The sequence below is a fragment of the Callithrix jacchus genome, chromosome 3 (genome assembly GCF_049354715.1).
Source record: "Callithrix jacchus isolate 240 chromosome 3, calJac240_pri, whole genome shotgun sequence".
NCBI lineage: Eukaryota > Metazoa > Chordata > Mammalia > Primates > Cebidae > Callithrix > Callithrix jacchus.
In genome coordinates this window covers 13,977,925-14,000,510 of record NC_133504.1, presented here as the reverse complement: position 1 = coordinate 14,000,510, position 22,586 = coordinate 13,977,925, and the positions used below count along the sequence as shown (strand labels likewise).

The window sequence follows — 22,586 nt, the reverse complement described above, 5'->3', positions numbered from 1 at the left end:
AAGGAGTTTGGATTCTTGATAACTTTACAGAGCTTCAGTGACAGAAGCCCTGGACTACCTATCTGTACCTTGCTGTGTACATGAGAAACATTATCACTTTCTGTGTTTAATCCACTATTCATCAGGCTTTGTATAGCTTAAAACCAAACATAATATTATGTACAATAAAGGCCTACATTTTTGTGCTTTGCTTTATTGTGCTTCAAAGATAATGCATTCTTCTTCTTTTTATTCCTTTTTTCAGAGACAGGATCTCATTCTGTCACTCGGGCTGGATTGCAGTGATGCACTCATAGCTTACTGAAACCTCAAACTGCTGGGCCAAAGTGATCCTCCTGACGCAGCCCCTGGACTAGCTGAAACTACAGGCATGCACTACCACACCTGGATAAATAATGCATTTTTTACAAATTGAAGCTTGGTAGCAACCCTGCATGAAGCAAATCTATCAATGGCACCTTTCCAATGGCATGTGCTCAATTTAGGTCATATTTTGGTAATTCTGACAAAATTTCAGTTTTTTTCTTCTTTCTGAGATGGAGTCTCACTCTTCTTGCCTAGGCTGGAGGGCAGTGGTGCTATATCGGCTCACCACAACCTCCTCCTCCCAGCTTCAAGCGATTCTCCTGCCTCAGCCTCTGGGTACCTGGGATTACAGGCATGCATCACCACGCCTGGCCAATTTTTGTATTTTTAGTAGAGACAGGGTTTCTCCATGTTGGTCAAGTTTGTCTCAAACTCTTGACCTCAGGTGATCTAACCTCCTCGGCCCCTCAAAGTGATGGAATCACAGGCGTGAGCCACTGCACCTGGCCAATATTTCAGACTTTTTTATGGCTATTGTATCTGTTATGGTGATCTGTGGCCAGTGATCTTCGATGTCACCACAGTAATTGTTTTGGGGTTCCACAAATTGTGCACCTATAAGACAACAAACTTAATAAATGTTGTGTGTGTTCTGACTGCTCTACCCACTGGCCATTCCCCAATCTCTCTCCCTCTCATTGGGCTTTCCAATTCCTTAAGAAAAAACAGCATTGAAACTAGGCAAATAAGTAACCCTGCAATGGCCAGTAAGTGTTCAAGTGAAAGAGTCACATGCCTCTCAACTTCAATCAAAAGCTAGAAATGATTAAGTTTAGTGAGAAAGACATGTTGAAAACAGAGATCAGCGAAAAGCTAGGCCTCTAGAACCAAATAGACATGCAAATGCAAACGAAAAGTTCTTGAAAGAAATTAAAAATACCACTCTAGGCCAGGCACGGTAGCTCATGCCTGTAATCCCAGCACTTTGGGGAGCCAAGGCGGGAGATCATGACCATCATGGCCAACAGGGTACAACACCGTCTCTACTAAAAATGCAAAAAAAATTACCTGGGAGTGGTGGTACACACCTGTAGTCCCAGCTACTCAGGAGGCTGAATCAGGAGAATTGCTTGAACCCAGGAGATGGAGATTGCAGTGAGCTGAGATTGTGCCACTGCACAGGCTCTGTCTCCAAAAAAAGAAAAAAGAAATACCACTCTAGTGAAGACACAAATGATCAGAAAGTAAAACAGCCTTGTTGCTGATCTAGAGAAAGTTTGAGTTGTCTGAAAAGATCAAACCAGCCCCAATAGTCCCTTAAATCAAAGTCTAAGCCTGAGCGACACCCTAAGCCAACTTTGTGAAGGCTCAGAAAGGTAAGGAAACTGCAGAAGAAAAGTTGGAAGCTAGTGGAGGTTGCCGGTTCATGAAGCTTGAGAGAAAAGGCCATCTCCAGAACGTAGCAGTGCAAGGTGAAACAGCAATCGCTGATGGGGAAGCTGCTGAAGGTTATTCAGAAGATCTAGCTGCGATAACTGCTGAAAGTGGCTACACTAAACAACAGATTTTCAGTGTAAATGAAACAGCCTTCCATTAGAAAAAGATGCTATCTAGGACTTTCATAGCTAGAGAGAAATTAAGGCCTGGCTTCAAAGTTCAAAGACCCCAGGAATCTACCCTTCTTCATTCTACAGATGACTCAATCTGAGCCCAAAATTTACTTAAAAGATATAGTGTTGCCCACATAGGCAGATCGCCTCAAAGACCCTTGTCTTTTAAAGTCAAAATAATTCTACCTGGATGTAACAGGTGAAAGACAATCTGAGACACCAGACTTAGAAAATAAAGAGGCGTTCGTATCAAGTATCCAGCAGAATTAAGACTCAGTTCCTACCTGCGGCAAAGCACCGAGACTCAAACTCTGTAATTTCAGTCCTAACTTAATTAAGCTTCAACCCTGCCTTTTTGACTCACTTGTCTTGAATTTCTTCCTGGAAGAGTCTGCATTGACAGCTGGCATTCATCACTAGCCTTGATTCTGCCCATTTCCTGGCCTGTCTAAATATCTGCCTGCTCAGCCACTTAACCTGCTTGTCCCTCTGTGGCTTCAAGCTCCTGTTAAGTAGGTCCAGTGTTCTCTTATCCACAGCCTTAAGTCTCTCTATCTTATCAAGCTGAATGAGAAAAAAGTACAGGGGAGTCAAAGCAACACAATGCGCCGTCACTGATCAATATGGGAAAGAGCAAATTAAGAGCTTCGTAAAATTTAGGCAGACTTTCTGTGACCTCTGTCAATAATCACAAGGCTTAATGCTGAAAAGCCTCAAATGGCATTTCCAGAGTGTGTTTTTTGAAATAAATTTCAGGGATCAATAAATTTCATAGATTTGGGAAATGGTGTTCCATACTTTTCCTTGGAAGTCCACAATGAGCCATAGTGGATGAAGATCCTTAGAAGTTCACATAGAGGAAACCACTTTATTTTTTAAAAAATTTAACCCAATTTTTCATAAATATTTCTTTTTTAATATTATTTTCAAATATTCCAACAAACACAATTTTAAAAATGCATGAAGACAAAGTTTCAAAATAATTACGGGAAAGATATTTTGGTTTCAGGCTGGAGTCCAGTAGACTTAACTCTACAGTGTATTCAATAAATAATGTCTGAACTGGATTAAATAAACTAGTAATAAAAATCTTGAATTAAGACAGGAGCCATTTGTTTCCTTAAACTTTAGATATTAAGGTTTAAGTAAAAAATATGTATTTGATTCCATTTGATTCTAGTTAGCTAAATAGAAAATACAGATTGTTAGCTTGATGCCTATGATCAATGTTCCTCTGTAACCTGGTGACACTGCTCTAATAGTAGCAAAAGTAGCTAGGAACTAAATGTCAGCTTTTTTTTTTTTTTTTGAGACAGAGTCTCACTCTGTAGCCCAGGCTGAAGTGCAGTGGCACAATCTTGGCTCACTGCAACCTCCACCTCCCGGGTCCCAGTTCAAGCAATTTTCTTGCCTCAGCCTCCCAACTAGCTGGGATTACAGGAAGGTACCACCATGCCCAGCTATTTTTGTACTTTTAGTAGAGATGGAGATTCACCATGTTGGTCAGTCTGGTGTTGAACTCCTGACCTCGTGATCCACCAGTCTCGGTCTCCCAAAGTGCTGGGATTACAGGCGTGAGCCACTGCACCTGGCTGAAAATGTCAGCATTTTAAAGACCAAAGCTACACATTAAGTTGAAAAAAGAAAAGTAATGCTATTGTACTAGTATTATTTATCAGTGTATATACATGCGCATGAACACATATATATGCACATACATATACATATTCATGTCTACATGTATCTACATATTTGCTAGACACTTGCATACACATATAAATACTCAGGATTATTTATGAGATGTTTTCTCATCTTCAGGGTAGTTTTTAAATGAATATGAAAAGAAAGCTGTAGAATGAGAAGTACAAATCTGAAACACTAAGTAAAAGTGTCAGGAAGTTTAAGATCCATGGATTATGTATGAATCATAGGGTGGGGAAGAATTGATATTTTCAGGGCAGATGCTGATGGAAGGAGTTCTAGTACCTAAAATAATTAAGGCTATCTTTATCAAACCTCCTTAATTCACATTTATACGACATGAATTAAACTCTTCTTAGAGTTGGAGACGAAAGGAATGGAAAATTCCTTTGTCCAAACCTTCTGATTTCACGAATAATGAAACTGAGACCACAAAACACAGATGGCTTGTCCTTAGGTGAGAATGCATTAATAGCTAAACTAAAACCAAAATCATGTTTCCTAATTCTCCCTCAAGTTTCCTTATCACTAGATAGATACAAGTTGGTGGATTTTTTTAAGTACAGAATAGCTCTCCTGTCATGTAGTACATTGCATGTACTGGCATCCATCTGGACCCTTTGGGTCTCCCTTGTGGGACTGGAGAACAAAGTGAATAGACACAAATATGTTCATGAGGTTGAGTCTCATGTCTTCTGCCAGACTCTATGAAACAGTAACATGCTAGATAATAGCTCATAACTAGGGTAAAATCAAATCCTAAGCCTAACACAGACCTCATAGAAAACGTTGGAAATTATTGCCTCCTTTTTTATTTTATGTGAAACTGTGTGTAAGATTTGCATTCTTTCTTTCTTAAATGTTTGACAGAACTGAACAATAAAGCCATTTAAGACTCAAGCTTTGGCCAGGTGCAGTGGCTGACACCTGTAATCTCATGACTCTATCAGAAGCCAAATTCCAACTTCTGCGTGAGGTACATTTTTCTGTTTTCCCCTATTCTAGAATCGTTTCTCTGAAGAATACACTTCAAAGGTTACTATGTTATCATGCAAAGAATTCAGTGTGGACTTCCTCCCATTATGCATCGTTTTGGTAATCAGAAATCATCTGAGTAGTGTTTTCCTTTCTTTGAAATATCCCTACTTTCTCTAAAATGAGACATTAAATCCAGGCTATCCTGAAGAACATTGTTGACTGCCCTTTTATAAAACAATTGAACTTCTTACATAGCTTGAAAGACATTCCCAAGGTGAAATTTCTGCAGAAATATTTTCATATCTGGAATCTCTGCAAATATGTTTCTGTAACTGCCTTGGCCTTTTCTGTCTGAGCAGAAGTTATGCTTAACTCTTTTCTTAGGGGGAATTTTGAATTTCCAATATGCAGTGCTAATCCCTCTCACAGCAGTACTCAACCTCGGAATCAAGTTCTAACATGCATGTGCTGAGGAATTAATGAAAACCTTTTATAATCAAGCTGTCACACAAATGTCTACAGATGCGAACTTCCACCTCAAAGATAGACAGTAATTCCAGCCAGCATCTAGGATACGGCTCAGGATACCCTTGTGCAGCATTAATAAATGAAAAGAATGGCATGTTTCTCAGCTTTGCTAATCGAAATTAAAATATTTTGTAAAGGTGAGTGCTTATCCCCGAAGGACTATAAAACATGTCCATGTACGCACACACATACACACACCTCCCTGAGCATTTTCCAATTGTTCACAAATGAAACCAGTGGAAAAGAAAAAAATCTAAGTGTTGGTATTTAGCAAGTAAGCAAAAAGTCTTGAATTTTAAATGCTGGATAGGTTTAGATCTGATAAACCTTTCAAGTCTAAGAGATGAAAAAATCAAAATAGAACCTGTTGTGACTGATCAGTAGTTCAAATTCGTTACAAGCCAATAATAATTGTATAAAAAATGCCAAGGAATTGTTGTTGAGGTTTAATGTATAAACTCTGAACCTCATCTGCATAAGATGAACACTTTCAAAATATAATTCTTGTCTTTAAAAGAAATGGGTTTCAAGACTTGTACAAATTTTATACAATTGAGTTTTACTGATGATTTTGGTGGGTGACTAAAACTTTGGGCAAGAAGTGAGTGATCTTTTATTTGGCTGCTGAAACTGACCTTCCGTTCCACAGAAACATAAATCCAGCCCAGCTTGGTGGCTCACGCCTGTAATCTCAGCACTTTGGGAGGCTGAGGCGGGCAGATCATGAGGTCAGGAGTTGGAGACCAGCCTGGCCTATATGGTAAAACTCCATCTCTACTAAAAAATAAAACATTTTTAAAAAACTAACTGGGCCTGGTGGCATGCACCTGTAGTCCCAGCTACTCTGGAGGCTGAGGCAGAAGAATCGCTGGAATGTGGGAAGTAGAGGTTACAGTGAGCCAAGATCAAGCCACGGCACTCCAGCCTGGATGACAGAGCAAGACTCCCTCTCAAAAAAAAAAAAAAAAAAAAAAAAGGCATATAAATCCATTTACAACATTGTAACTACTGTGTTCTCATTAGGACATTATACAATAGATTAGATTTAGTCACCTCCTGAAAGTTGTACCTGTGCTATTAGATAGGTAGGGATAAATATACATAGAACTGACAAGTTATCTCCCAGGTGTGTAAAGATGATTGAGAAGGCTAGTGTGCCCAGCTGTCTTAAATGAGCTCACTATATTTATATCTTACCTTTAGTTAATGATATAACCTGCTTCTATATGGTCTGTCACGCTCAGGATTGAGCATTTTGCTTAAACTTTGCAACCTTTGATTGCTTCATGCTAGCAAGGTCCATCTGCTGCTGTCATTGCACAGCTATCAATTTCAGGGTTACCTTGCTTCAAATCGTGCCTTAAAACAATCAGGCTGACTTGGAACATCCACAGAGTAGATAACGTGGCATAAAGACATCATTCAAGCATTTCTGTTTTTGAAACTCCAGGTCCATTCTTAGGCAGAAGACTTTCTGTTTCCTGTTCTGCTTTGTAGCAGCCAGGTCTTAACTTAGTGTCTGTTCTACCTGTCAGCTGCCACCTCCTACTCTGTCCCTTGGTTCCATTTCTCCAAATGGCTTGCGGTCCCTAAAAACAGGCACATGGCTCATTCAATCTTACGAGTTTTGCAGCTATTCATGATGTGAACTGGTGATCACTGAAAAATAGCAACAATGAATCTGCATGCAAAACGATTTCAAAACTCTTGGGCCTTGGTCTAACACGATTGTCCCTGCCTGAGATGAAATTAGTAATATTTCTGTTCTCAGTTTTTGTTTCTTGAGGGGAATTCCTTACTAAACACTTCCTCCACAATTCAGACTCTATCGATGCAGATAATAGTGGCCCCTTTGCCTCAAGTATAAATTCTGATTTTTAAAGAACAATTAGGCCGGGCGCGGTGGCTCATGCCTGTAATCCCAGCACTTTGGGAGGCCGAGGTGGGTGGATCACAAGGTCAAGAGATTGAGACCATCCTGGTCAACATGGTGAAACCCCATCTCTACTAAAAATACAAAAAAATTAGGTGGGCATGGTGGCGTGTGCCTGTAATCCCAGCTACTTGGGAGGCTGAGGCAGGAGAATTGCGTGAACCCAGGAGGCGGAGGTTGCGGTGAGCCGAGATCATGCCATTGCACTCCAGCCTGGGTAACAAGAGTGAAACTCCGTCTCAAAAAAAAAAAAAAAAAAAAAAAAAGGAATAATTATGCCAGGCACAGTGGCTTGTAATTCCAGCACTTTGAGAGGTTGAGACAGAATTGCTTGAGCCCAGGAGTTTGAGATCAGCCTGAGCGACATAGTAAGACCTCATCTCTACAAAAAAAAGAAAAAATTGTTTTTAATTAGCCAGGCATTGTGGCATATGGTATCAGCTACTCAGGGGGCTAATTATACTTCAATGCAGGTTCAAACTCTCAGGCTCAAGCAATCCTCCCACCTCAGGACTGAGGCAGGGTGAGTCTCAGAGTTAGGGGCTGCATTGAACTATGATCGTGTCACTGCACTCCAGCCTATGTGACAGAGCAAGACACTGTCTCAAAATAAAAATAAAAAATAATTTTTTAAATTTCTTAAAATTTTTTTGAAAAGAATGGTTAGCCTGATATTTCCTCTCCCTGGAACAAACGCATCCCTCACTAGAAACCTAACTTTTATAGAAATCGCTTTCTGGAACCTCATCTCTTTGTGTCTTTCAATTTGCCCATCCAATCATAGCTTATATTGACAGTTATTTTAATTTTTTGCATTCATAATCTGACAGGAATTTAGGGGGAAACCATCTTTGAGAGTGGTTGGCAATCAAAACGTCAAATAAGGCAAATATACAGAAGTGCTAATGTTCTTAATCCTCTTCCAAAATGGCCCAAATACTACGAATTTTAAAATTCTGCTGTGAAGCTTTAAAGTTCACTATTTTATGATGAATTACAGAAAACATTTAACTGACTAAATCAGCTTCCTCTAGAGAATGGCATAGCACAGCTTTGGTATCCCTCCTTTTCACCCTTGGTAATTAAGTACCTAATACTTAGTTGAAGTAGGGCCTTTTAAAGTTTGATAAATGGAATTTTAAAAAGTAGATAATCTACATCTTAAAAAAAGCTCTTCCAGAAAAAGACAAGAGGCCTGGAGTGCTGGCTTACACCTGTAATCCCAGCACCTTCGGAGGCCGAGGCAAAGCCAGCAGATCACCTCAGGTCAAGAGTTTGAGACCAGCTTCGCCAACATGGTGAAACTCTGTCTCTACTAAAAATACAAAAAAAATGGCCCGGCGTAAAGGCAGGTGCCTGTAATCCCAGCTACTCAGGAGGCTGAGGCAGGAGAATCACTTGAACTCGGGAGGTGGAGATTGGCGAGATCACACCACTGCACTCCAGCTTGGGCAACAAGAGTGAAATTTCATTTCCAAAAACAAACAAACAAACAAAAATACAGAATAAGAAAGAGATTTTACATGTCATTTTATATCAGTAGTACACTGTATTAAAATTGGATAAGGACAATATAAAAAAAAAAGAAAAATAGTTCACTTCTAAACACAGATGGGAAAATACTAAATAAAATATTAGCCAAATAAATTCAAAATATATTAAGAATAATAGAATGTGGCCGGGGACAGTGGCTCATACCTATAATCCCAGCACTTTGGGAGACCAAGGCAGGTGGATCAAGAGATCACGAGGTCAAGAGATCAAGACCATCCTGGTCAACAAGGTGAAACTCCGTCTCTACTAAAAATACAAAAGTTAGCTGGGCATGGTGGCGTGCACCTGTAGTCACAGCTACTCAGGAGGCTGAGGCAGCTACTCAGGAGGCTTGAACCCAGGAGGTGGAGGTTGCAGTGAGCCAAGATTGCGCCATTGCACTCCAGCCAGGGTAACAAGAGTGAAACTCAAAAAAAAAAGAAGAAGAATACAATGTGAATAGGTAGCGTTTATTTTAGGAATGCCAGAAAGGTTTACTGATCAAAGTTTTATCAATGTAATTCATTATAGTAGTAGACTACTATAGCGGAGAACAATGAATTCTCTTAATAGATGTAGATAAAACATTTAATACAATTTCCTACTTATTTAACTAAAACAACAACAAAAAAAAAATAGGAAAACTGGGAGCAAATGAGATGTCCTTTACTTGTCTTATGATCTGTTTCTATACACAAAACACTTTTGGCACCAAATATGTGCGGTTTCTTCCTCACATCAATCGTCTGATTCTCCAGACACCAACTGGGATTTCAACATTGTCTCCAAATAATAATAATAATGATAATTGGGAAGGAAAAGATGAGACTGTGAAACTGCCATTGTTTGTAGATGCTACATACAAAATCCAAGAGAAAGACCAAATTAGTGGATCTAATAAAAGAGTTAAGTAAAATTGCTATATACAAGATAAACTTTAAAAACTAATAGTATTTTTTCTTTTTTATGCAATTTTTAATTTGTCATAACTCAATTTAAAAAAAGAAAACAACTGGAAAAAAAGTAGGCTATTTATTTTAAGCATATAAACATATGACCCTTTCTTAAAAGGTGCTACAGTAATACTAATCTACTTTCTATGTGGAAAGTGTTTGTGAATATAGAACAAATTTATGCACAATAAGATGCAAATTATTCTTCTAGATGTAAAGGGATGAATTTTTTTAAAAGTACACAGTTATGACATACTGCCCACTCTATCAAACAGACCTAGAGGGATTCTGGAAGGCAGAGCTTTCAGCAACCTAAAATATTATTCAGTATTATTACATAGAATTAGAGACTGCTGTGATTTTTTATTCAATTCAACATCTTGATTAGACTGAAACTAGTAAGAATGAAGCTTTACAAACATTGCAATATTACTGTATCATTGTGATATGGCTTTACATTGATTATATGTAGAAAACAAAATAACCAGAGAATTAAGCCAATAATAACGTGTGCAAACCAAGCACATAACCCTGATATGGTCCTTGATAGAAAGCTCTTTTGGTTAGCTGATGGTTGATATTGCTGCATGCAGGTCATTGCTCTGAAGGATAAGCTATGAATAGCTTCATTCATTAAAAAAAAAAAAAATCCCTCCTACTGGCCCACAAAAGCCAGAAGAAGTCTTCAGTAATCTCCACTCGTGTCACCTGCAATCATTGAGCCCAGGATCTTCTGATACATCTGAGCGAACTTTTGTTGTATTTGTACAAGATCAATCTCACTTCGAGTGACCATGATCCTGACCAGGGTGGAGGCATCTGTGCCAGCACCTTTCATAGCATAGTAGAGCCTCTCAGCAAAGAAGGCAGGGCAGTTCAGGGCACACTGCAAGACGGTCTTCAAACCACTTTCCACATATCCGGAAAAGTGATGGCTCACTCTGCTTAACGAATCTCGATTAGCCATCCTGGAACAAGCCTCCATGGTAGCTCTCAGCTGAGGAAAGCTTCTCGTGGCAAGGATCATGTTAAAGCAAGATTCATCCGTCCCTAGGCTCCCCTCGCCAGCTTGATAGAGACGCTGAGCATCCTCCTGAGCCATTTGGTGGTTTACACTCTGGTTTTCATCACGATTTCCCTGGCACATGGACACAAGTAAGCGTTCAAAATGGCCTGATGTAAAAAAAAAACTAATAGTGTTTTTCCACACCACTGGTCTCAAAATATTAGTTCCTCTCAAAATTAATAAATAAAACGTTTAGGGTTGGTGTGGTGGTTCATACCTATAATTCCAGTGCTTTGTGAGACTGAGGCAGAAAGATTACTTGAGGCAAAGAGTTTGAGACAACATCATGAGATCCTGTCTCTACAAGTAATAATAACAATAATAATAATAAATAAAATAAAAATAAAACTGAAAAATATATAATCCTTATTTTTAAAAAGCAAGCCAGTCCAGGCATGGTGGCTCACGTTTGTAATCCCAGCACTTTGGGAAGCCGAGTCAGGTAGATCACTTGAGGTCAAGAGACCAGCCTGGCCAACAGGGTAAAACTCTGTCTCTACAAAAATACAAAAATTAGCTGGATGTGGTGGCAGGCACCTGTAATCCCAGCTATTCTGGAGGCTAAGGCAGGAGAATCACTTGAATGTGGGAGGCAGAGGTTGCAGTGAGCTGAGATCGCACCACTGCACACCAGCCTGAGCAACAGAGTGAGACACTGACTCAAAAAGAAAAAAAAAGTTAAAAAGCAAGCCAACTCATTTTATGAGCCTACTATGACCCCGATTTTATATATATATATATTTAACAGCTACAATTATGTATTTCACATACAGTATAATGGAGAGGCTAAGAGTGAAACTACCTTTGCAAAAATTATAACGGTGAGAAAAACCTCACGTAACTGACTCCATCTTGCTTCTAGCCTCACAAGCTAACAATTGCTCTCACTCATTTCTGGATGTAGGCCAAGGTAACTATGGGAGAAATTTAGTTTACAGTTTAGCTTTGAATCAAGGATGATAATAGTCCCTCCTAAAACTCAACCATCTCGGGACAGAAACTGCCTTTGGAAGAACACTGGAAGGCTACAGGGTTAGGGTTACGGGAGGGGCCTGAATTCTGCAAAGATGTGGACATAGTTAAATGAAAAGCAGCCATTGCTTCCTAGCTTGCTTTTCTTAATTTCTTACTGTTCAGGAGTCAGGTAGCTAGAGCTCACTAGGTTTGTAACTTCCCCAATTGCTCCTATAGATAACATTACTATTATAAAAACCTAAGATTGGTTTTTGAGATATTTTTCAGACTTTTACATTTGGGAAGACCAACTGATGCCACATGGACCTGGGATTCCACACCTGGAAACTGACTTAGCACAAGAAGACAATTTGAATGCTCCAATTATTTCACCCCAACCAAACAGCAACACTCATTCCCTAGCCCCTTGCCCACTAAATTATACTTAAAAACCCTGAGCTCCAACCTGTTGATGAGGCAAATATGAGAAACATCTCCTATCCTTCCTCTCAACCGCCTTGCAATAATAAACTGTTTCTCTGCTGCATCACTGCTGTCTCAGTACATTGGTTTTATCTGTGCAGTGGGCAAGAAGAATCCATTGGGGGTGTAACAAGAACAAGATTGCCTTTACTCAAATCTTGGTTGTGTCATGATCTGTATGAATTTAGGCAAGTTATGTATCCATTCTCTGCCTCAGCTTTCTCATTTGTAAAATGAGAACAATAATACTTATCTCTTGGGATACTGCAAGGATTAAGTGAATAATACTCAAACAGCACTTAAATATTCATAGTACAAAGTCAGTACCTCATAAATATTATCTATTATTATGAGCATAGAGCTAAGTTATTAATCCATTAGGAACTACTTGCCTTAAAATTAAAATATTTTTTAAAAAGGAAAAACACTATATAGGAATGCTAATATGTTTTTCTGTTTCCTGAGTGCACACATTTCAAATTGCAGTCCAGTGTCTTACACAGTAAAAGAAAAAACTAAAAATACAATAGAAAATAATATACCACTCAACATATCAATGTATGTAATAACTAGGAATTAAGCCAATAAAGAAAGCACACGACCTTCACAGCGAAACTTATAAAATGACTAAAGTTAATCCAATGAGGCCTTAATAAAAGAGGACACATTAACATTGTAAAGTTATTAATTTTTCTTAAGCTTATGTATAAATTTAGTGTATTTATAATTAAAATCTGAAGAATTTCAGGAGGAATATGAAGCAGATTCTAAATATAACTTGGAAGTTTAAACACTCATAGAAAGCTAATATAATTTTGAAAAAAAAAGACTAAAGATGGGAACTCACTTTCCAAGATATGAAGACGTATTATAATACTACAGTAATAAAAATAGTATTGAACTGGGGCAAGAACAGATAGATCAACGAAACTAAAGAGAAAGAACAAACAGACATACCTAAATGTGAATTTTGCATATAACGATAGCATCATGGATTAAAGACCTAAATGTAAAACATAAAATATTTAGTCAAAGTTTTTTTAGGTTTCCTGCATAAGAAATCATCCCAAAGTCTCAGTCAGTGGCTTCCAAAAGTAAACTTTTTTTTGAGATGGAGTCTTGCTCTGTCACCCAGGCTAGGGTGCAGTGGCACAATCTCGGCTCACTGCCACCTCTACCAGCCAGGTACAAGTGATTCTCCTGCTTCAGCCTCCTGAGTAGCTGGGATTACAGGTGCCCATCACCCAGCTAACTTTTGTATTTTTAGTAGAGACGAGGTTTCACCAGGCTGGCCAGGTTGGTCTCAAACTCTTGACCTCAAGTGATCCACCCACCTCGGCTTCCCAAAGTGCTGAGATTATAGGGGTGAGCCATCACGCCTGGCCTAAAAATAAACATTTTATTTGTCACTCACAAATCTGTGATCAGATAAGGGAACCCATATTCAATTGACTAAAAGTGGCCAAATGGTCTGACAACAGTGTGGTGAAGTCTTATCCTCTACAGAAAAATCCATCAATGACAGCATTAACAAAACTGCAATGAGGAAGCAAGGTAAGGGGTTAACTGGAAATAACAATCAATCTAGCATAATAAAACTATAGGGCCGGGCGCGGTGGCTCAAGCCTGTAATCCCAGCACTTTGGGAGGCCAAGGCGGGTGGATCATGAGGTCAAGAGATCGAGACCATCCTGGTCGACATGGTGAAACCCCGTCTCTACTAAAAATACAAAAAATTAGCTGGGCACGGTGGCGCATGCCTGTAATCCCAGCTACTCAGGAGGCTGAGGCAGGAGAATTGCCTGAACCCAGGAGGCGGAGGTTGCAGTGAGCCGAGATCACGCCATTGCACTCCAACCTGGGTAACAAGAGCGAAACTCCGTCTCAAAACAAAAAAAACTATAATGTTTATGAAAATATTTTTATGATATTGGTATAACCTTGGATTTGGGGGGGAAAGAAGAAATCATAGTATAAGTTGTTGATAAATCTTAATAAATCAAAAGTAAAAATTTATGTTCAGGATAGAAAAAAATGGCTGATATATGATGGAGGAGGAAAAGAAATCAGCATAGCCAGGGGAGGTGGCTCATGCTTTTTATCCCAGCACTTTGGGAGGCCGAGGCAGGCGGATCACCAGAGGTCAGCAGTTCGAGACCAACCTGGCCAACATGGTGAAACCCTGTCTCTTAAAAAAAAATAGAAGAAAAAAAAGAAATCAGCATTATACAGGAGATTATTTTCTAGAGCATGACAAAAACTCAAACCATTCAGTAGCTTATATACTTGAAGAGAGCAGGAATTATTACTGTTATTACTATTTTCTGGACTGATCACTGTGGTAGCTCCAGTGCTAAGTTAAGTGTCTGGCAACATTGTTACTCCTCACTGTTAAAACTCCTTACTGTGTATCTTGTTTCAGAATTCGCTTCTCCTATTCATCCTCTAAACGCCATATATTAGCTTCCTATTGCTGCTGTAACAAATTACCACAAATTCAGTGGCTTACAACAACACAGATTTCTTCTCTTACTGTCTTGCAGGTCAAAAGCTCAACATCAGCCTCACTGGACTAGAGCCAAAGAGTCAGCAGGTCTAGTTCCCTCTGGAGGGAATCAGGGAGAATCCGTTTCTTTGCCCTTTCTGGCTGGCTGAGGTCACCCGTGTTCCTCGGCTTCTTCATCCTTCTTCAAAAGCATCAGCATAGCATCACCACACCCCCGTCACTCACTCTGCTTCTGTTGTCATGTCAGCTTTTCTGCCTTTGACCCTCCTGCCTGCCTTTTGTAAGGACCCTTGTGATTACAATGAGCCCACCAGGACAATGCTGGATAATCCCCCATCTCAAAGTCTGTAATTTAATCACACATGCAGACTCCTTGTGTCATATGAGGAAACATATTTACCGGTTCCAGAAATTAGGACCTGACCATTTTTGGGAGGTATTCTGTCTACCACACCAGAGTTTCTCAGCCTCGGTAAAATTGACGTCTTTGGTTGATTCCTTGTTATGGTGGCTTGTCCTGTACATTGGAAGACACTTAGCAGGATCCCTGCCCTGTGCTCCTTAGACATCAGTAGCACATCCCCTTCCCCCAGTTGTGACTAAATGTCACCTGAGTGGCAATATTCCCCTTGGCTGAGACCTACTCCTTCACCCTGTTCTATAGATCTTTTAAAAAAGCAAATGTGGCACATATACACCATGGAATACTATGTAGCCATAAAAAAGATACGTTAATGTCCCTTGCAGGGACATCGTTGAGGCTGGAAACCATCATTCTCAGCAGACTGATACAAGAACAGAAAAGCAAACACTGCATGGTCTCGCTCACAAGTTGGTGTTGAACAATGAGAACACGTGGACACAGGGAGGGAAACATCACACATTGGTGCCTGTCAGGGAGTAGGGGGCTAGGGGAGGGATAGCATTAGGAGAAATACCTAATGTAGATGACAGGATGATGGATGCAGCAAACCACCAAGACACATGTATACCTATGTAACAAACCTCCACGTTCTGCACATGCACCCCAGAACTTAAAGTATAATAATAAGAGAAGAAAAAAGAAAAAAAGCAAATTCAATTATGTCACTCTCCTGCATAGAATTGTTTGTTGCCCATTATTTTCAAAACAATGTCCACATTTCTCAATATATCATATTAGATTACTAAAAAAATCGGGCTTTGCTCATTTCTCTTGGTTATTTCTCTGTCTTGCTGATTTTTCTGGCTGCCCTCTCTTTCCTTCCTCTTGTATTCCCTGTATTCTCGCGGTTCCCCTGAATATGAGGTTCCCTCACACCTTCTGGCTTTGTAAATATCTTTTCCTCTATCCACCTAGAAAACCCCTTCTATTCTTCATCTGAGGAACCTTTACTTACTTCTCTTTAGGATCCAGTTTAAATGTCTGAGAATCAAGTTCGCTTTCTCAGGTACGCTCTGAGCACATTACCTCAATTAGAGAGCTGGTGTTTACTTCCTCTTCTTGCACTAGGCTGTGAGTTGTTAACATCTCTGACCATTATCTGTTCCTATGGGTTTAACCCTCTTCCTGGAAGATATTAGCTGTACAATAATCGTTTTTGGAATGATGGAGTAAATGGTGAATTTCATGTCTCAACTTGAATACACTCTCCAGTGGCTGAAACTGAGGAAGACTATTGCTCCAAAATATTAATGAGCGGTAACTTGCTTTTCTATTTTAAAACAGAAAAGAAATTAATTATCCCATTCTCTTGAGTGGAGAGAACCCCTCAAAAAGAAATAATTTTGTATGTTGTCACTATTATTATTTTTTGCAAAATTAAGGCTCATGCTCAGAAGCTATTTTTCTTAATATATTTGAATTTTTTTAATTAGAAAAAACATCTCTTTCACCAAGAATCTGGCAAAAGAAAGCTAGAATTAAACACTGCAATCATAGACTTCACGACACTATGAAAAGGGTAGGTATGTCAGAGCAGTTTCCTGTATGAGGAGGGCATGGCTGATTTTACAATTTAGATTTTTACTTTGCAGGCAGAAAACTGTCACCTGGGCACTTCCAGCCTTCACTGTGTAACAAAACAACCGATTTGCAAGGTCCCAACATTTGGTGTATGTTCCAAACGATAAAAGTGTCAATATGGTTTCTGTTGCTGTGCATTTTATTATTCTTTTGATAGTTGAATGTTAAAAGTGTCTCTTAATGTTTAGAAACTGGAGACTCTTTAGTAAATACCACCGAAAACACCTGCATATAATGCTCGCTAATGAGGTTTCCTCACTTCAAAGCTCAAATCAAGAGGGTGCTGAGAGAGGATGGATGCTATCTCTGTACTTTTAAAATATATTCAGGTAATTTATGTAAAACGCCAAGATTAAAAAAATTTCCCCCATGCTATACTTTTATCACCCCAGCTGAAAATCTGCCCACAGACACTGTAAGAGGGGTATAAACAAAGTTTTATTATCTAAAATATGTCAAAACATAATATTTTAAAAGAAAATTTTTAGATTGTCTTTATTTCCTATATAAGGCTTGCTAAAAGGTTTTCTTTTACTTTATTTATTTTTTTTATTTTTTATTGCATTTTAGGTTTTGGGGTACATGAGCAGAACATGCAAGACAGTTGCGTAGGTACACACATGGCAGTGTGTTTTGCTTCCTTTCTCCCCTTCACCCACATTTGGCATTTCTCCCCAGGCTATCCCTCCCCACCTCCCCCTCCCACCGGCCCTCCCCTTTTCCCCCCAATAGACCCCAGGGTTTAGTACTCCCCTCCCTGTGTCCATGTGATCTCATTTTTCATCACCTGCCTATGAGTGAGAATATGCGGTGTTTCATTTTCTGTTCTTGTATCAGTTTGCTGATGATGTTCTCCAGATTCATCCATGTCCCTACAAACGACACAAACTCATCATTTCTGATTGCTGCATAATATTCCATGGTGTATATGTGCCACATTTTTCCAATTTTAAATGACCTTTTTTAAGTTGTTGCTAAAAATATTTGGGGAGGGACAGCGGGGGGTGGGGAGGTGGGGAGAGATAGCATGGGGAGAAAGACCAGATATAGGTGAAGGGGGGGGAAGGCAGCAAATCACACTGCCACATGTGTACCTATGCAACTATCTTGCATGTTCTTCACATGTACCCCAAAACCTAAAATGCAATTAAAAAAAAAGAAAAAAATATTTGGTTGAGAGCCAGTGTAACATAGTTGACGTTGCTGAAAATATTTGGCTAAGATTACAGCTTGCCTGGTTGAATCCTAACTCTGTACCTTTGAGCAAGTGACTTCACTGCTCTGTGCCTTGGTTCTTCCATTTCTAAAATGAGGATAACAATAATACTTCCAACCTCAACCTCAGAAGGTTACTGTGAGGACTAAGGGCCAGTATTTGGGTGAGGTGCCATGACTCTTGCCTATAATCCCAGGGCTTTGGCAGGCCAAGGCAGGAAGATCACTTGAGGCTAGGAGTTTAAGACCAGCCTGGGCAACATAATAAGACCCTATCTCTTAAAAAAAAAAAATATATGGTTTAAGATATATATATTATATATATATATATATATATTAATTATCAAGGCACGCTAGTAAGTGCCTGTAGTCCCAGCCACTCAGGAAGCTGAGATAGGAGGATCATTTGAGCTCAGGATTTCAAGGCTGCAGTGAAATATGATTGTGTCACTGCACTTCAGCCTAAGTGACAAAGTAACATCTTGTCTCTAAAAAAATAAAAACAGTTTAAAAAGAGTCAATATTTGTAAAGTGCTCCAAGCCTTTCCTGGGTACATGGAAGCACTAAGTAAGCATCTGGGATGATTATTAGAGAAAACAGAGGAATTTTGTACTAAGGACTCTTCAAAATGTTAAGAACTCAGCATAGTGTGGGAAACTCTACCCACTTACTATTGGCAACTGTGAGATCCATCTATTCTTTAATAAGAATGAGCAAATAAGGGACACAAACCACAGCCCTTCACAGCCTAAACTGCAACTCTGGATTTTAGTTAGTAAATGTATTAAACACTTCTATACTAAATCTGGGTTTCAAATTCAGTAAAAAGTTTTGTAAATTTGTGGGTTTGGGATCCCTACACTTGAAAAATTTCACTGAGTGCGTATTATCCCAGAAAAAATGAGTTCTATTTTCCTTGATTTGTGTTCTTGACAATGTAGTTCCTAGGTATTTTTTCAGTGTCATCTGCTATTACTTAACTACCTGACACTTCTACTTTCATCACTCTGCCTAAAATACATCACATATTTTTCCACATTCCCCTTGCTTAGAATTTCCTTCATTGACTTTTCTACCTCCCTAGGGCCCCCACTTCTGACGGGAACCCTCTTAGCTTCCATCTGTTCTCTGATCATGTTTGTTAAATTACATTGTTTCTGAGTGATCAGTTCCTTCAATGAATTCTAGTATCTGTATCATTTTTCATACATAGCACGAGATCTCCTTTCCTTTTATTACATTTTTTTAATGTCTGTCTCTCTAACTATGCTGTAATTGATTTGTGTACAAAGACTTCTCTATGTCACATTGTACCCCAGGGCCTGACTCTGTGCCCCAGAGCAAGTATTAAGTAATTTTTTATTAATAAATCATTGGAAGTAAGATTTGTATTTACTTTTAGCTCCCATCCATCTCCTTTTGGCAAATTGTTACCCTCTTTCAATGCTTTTTCCACTAGTATTATGTATTTCTATGCTGTATATTCCCTATTTGAGGTCTTGAAGACAGCTACACAGGTAGCTTTCAGGTGTGTAGCTCACAGGTGTGTAGCTGTACAGGTGTATAGCTTAGGAGCAATAGTCTATACCACTTAGCTGAGCGGTGCAGTAGGCTGTCTCATCTATGTTTATAAACATACACTCCATGATGTTCACACAATATCAAAACTGCCTAATGACAAATTTTTCAGAAGACATCCCATCATTGAGTGATGCATGACTGTAATATACACAAGTGACTACACATATGGTTGGTCTTATACATCAAGATTACTGGCTTGTTGCTCTAATAAAGTATGTCACAGGGTAACAATATATTACTAATGCCCAGCGTTTTGGAAATTTTTATTACATCAACACTTGCCTGTGTTGTTAGTGAAACAAGTACTGATCCAGGAGCAAAAACAAAAATGTGAGTTATCTTAATAATGACTAAACTGACACTGTTGCTTCATCTGCAAAATGCCAAAGATAAAGTCCTCCCTGATGACCATACAGGGTTACTGTGAAGACAAATACATACAAAATACTGTCATGTGTTGTGTAACAACATTTTGTTAAACAACGGACCACGTGTACTATGGCGGTCTCATGAGGGTGTAACGGAGCTGTTGCCTAGTGACGTCGTCATGGCCATCCTAACATCATAGCGTAATGCATTACTCATGTTTGTGCTGATGCTGGTGTAAACAGACCTACTGCACCTCTGTCATATAAACAATTATGTACAGTACATAGTATTTGATAATGATAATAACTGACTATGTTGCTAGTTTTTATATATACTATAGAGTTTATCCCTTCTACTTATTAAAAACGGGGTTAACCATGAAACAGCCTCAGGCAAGTCCTTCAGGAAGTATTTGATGGCACTGCTCTAAGAGATGACAGCTCCATGCGTGTTATCACCCCGACAACCTTCCAATGGGAAAAGATGTGAAGGTGGAAGACAGTGATATTGATGACCCTGACCTTGCGTGGACCTAGGCTAATGTGTGTGTTGTGTCTTTGTTTTTAAAAAAGTCTAAAGTAAAAAAAATAAATAAATTTTAAAATAGAATAAATCTTATAGAATAAGGATATAAATAAAATAGTTTTGTACAGCTGTACAACGTGTTTACATTTTAAGCTAAGTTTTATTACAAAAGAGTCAAACATTTTTAAAAGTTTATAAAGTAAAGAAGTCACAGTAAGATAATGTTAATCCATTACCATTTTTTATGCATATAGGGTAAGCCTGTGTGCTGTGTTTATAAAGTCTACAGTTGTGTAGGGTAGCCTGTGTGCTGTGTTTATAAAGTCTACAGTTGTGTAGGGTAGCCTGTGTGCTGTGTTTATAAAGTCTGCAGTTGTGTAGGGTAGCCTGTGTGCTGTGTTTATAAAGTCTACAGTTGTGTACGGTAGCCTGTGTGCTGTGTTTATAAAGTCTACAGTTGTGTAGGGTAGCCTGTGTGCTGTGTTTATAAAGTCTACAGTTGTGTACGGTAGCCTGTGTGCTGTGTTTATAAAGTCTACAGTGGTGTACAGCAATGTCCTCAGCCTTCACCTACCACTCACTGACCCACCCAGAGCAACTTCCAGCCCTCTAAGCTCCATTATAAAAAGTGTCCTATGGAGGCATACCAGATTAACAGGTTTTATACTGTATTTTTACTGTACCTTTTCTATGTTTAGGTTTGTCAAGAAACAAAAACTTACCATTATGTATAACTGTTTACAGTATTCAGTACAGTAACATGCTGTACAGGTGTGTAGCTTAGGAGCAATAGTCTATACCATGTAGCCGAGCCGTGCAGTAGGCTGTCTCATCTATGTTTATAAAGGTACACTCCATGATGTTCACACAGTATCAAAACTGCCTAATGACAAATTTCTCACAATACATCCATCATTGAGTGATGCATGACTGTGATACACACAAATGACTACACATATGGTTGGTCTTATACATCAAGATTACTGGCTTGTTGCTCTAATAAAGAAAGTATGTGGCCAGGCGCGGTGGTTCAAGCCTGTAATCCCAGCACTTTGGGAGGCCGAGGCGGGTGGATCACCAGGCCGAGGTCAACAGATCGAGACCATCCTGGTCAACATGGTGAAACCCCGTCTCTACTAAAAATACAAAAAATTAGCTGGGCATGGTGGCGCACGCCTGTAATCCCAGCTACTCAGGAGGCTGAGGCAGGAGAATTGCCTGAACCCAGGAGGCAGAGGTTGCAGTGAGCCGAGATGGCGCCATTGCACTCCAGCCTGGGTAACAAGAGCCAAACTCAGTCTCAAAAAAAAAAAATAGAAAGTATGTCACAGGGTAACAATATATTACTAATTGTCCATAACATTTATTTTAGAAGAGACCTTTGAAAACATCAAATCTCAATTCAAAAGAATGGCATTAAAGGCCTCTGGGAACAGATGGTTCAATTTTTCAACCTTAAATTAATAATAATTCAATTAAACAAATATTTGTTGAATATCTGTTATATAAACAAAGAAAGCTCCTCTGGCTGCTGTGGGAAGTATAAAGATGAGCATCTCTTCAATCTTTAAGGAATGAGGGTCTAGTCTAGAAAAAGATCAAAATGTATGAAATGTACACAAAAAACTTTGCCACAAGGTAGGTTTGGTAAGTTCTTTGGACTAACTAACTTCAGAAGATAGGTTCATTCTGACTGAATCAATAAGGGTTTTTAGAGGATATCCATACAACTGGGGCTTAAAAGTTGGGAGAACTTTAGTAAACTGGGAAAAAGAGGAGGTATTAAAAAGGTGAGAATAGGCCAGGCACAGTGGCTTACCCTGTAATTCCAGCACTTTGGGAGACCAAGGTGGTTGGATCACCTAAGGCTGGACATTCAAGACTAACCTGGCCAACATGGCAAAACTAAAAATACAAAATTAGCTGGGCATGGTGATGGGCACCTGTAATCCCAGCTACTCGGGAGGTGAAGGCAGGCAAATCACTTGAACCCAGGAGGCAGGGGTTGCAGTGAGCCAAAATCATGCCACTGCACTCCAGCCTGGGAGACAGAGCTAGACTCTGTCTCAAAAATTAATTAATTAATTAATTAATTAATTAAAATAAAGAAAAAGATGAGAATAATGGTGTGAAACAAAAAGCAATAGGTACAAAGTATATGCAGGGAATGGTACGTATAATTTATCTCAATTTTATAGAGTGCTTCATAGTTTTTAAAGTGCTTTCACATAAGTTACGTTGTGTATGGAAATTACAGCAATCATATGCAGGTGTATAGAAAAAGTATTATTTATTGTCCATATGAAGAAAGAGAGTTTTGGAAAAGATGAATGACACAC

The 22,586-nt window shown here is 39.1% G+C and overlaps 1 pseudogene; it reads right to left on the bottom strand.

Moving 5' to 3' along the window:
- Positions 1–10,076: 10,076 nt before the first annotated feature.
- Positions 10,077–14,793, bottom strand: LOC100388417 (annexin A7 pseudogene; annotated as a pseudogene).
- Positions 14,794–22,586: the final 7,793 nt, after the last annotated feature.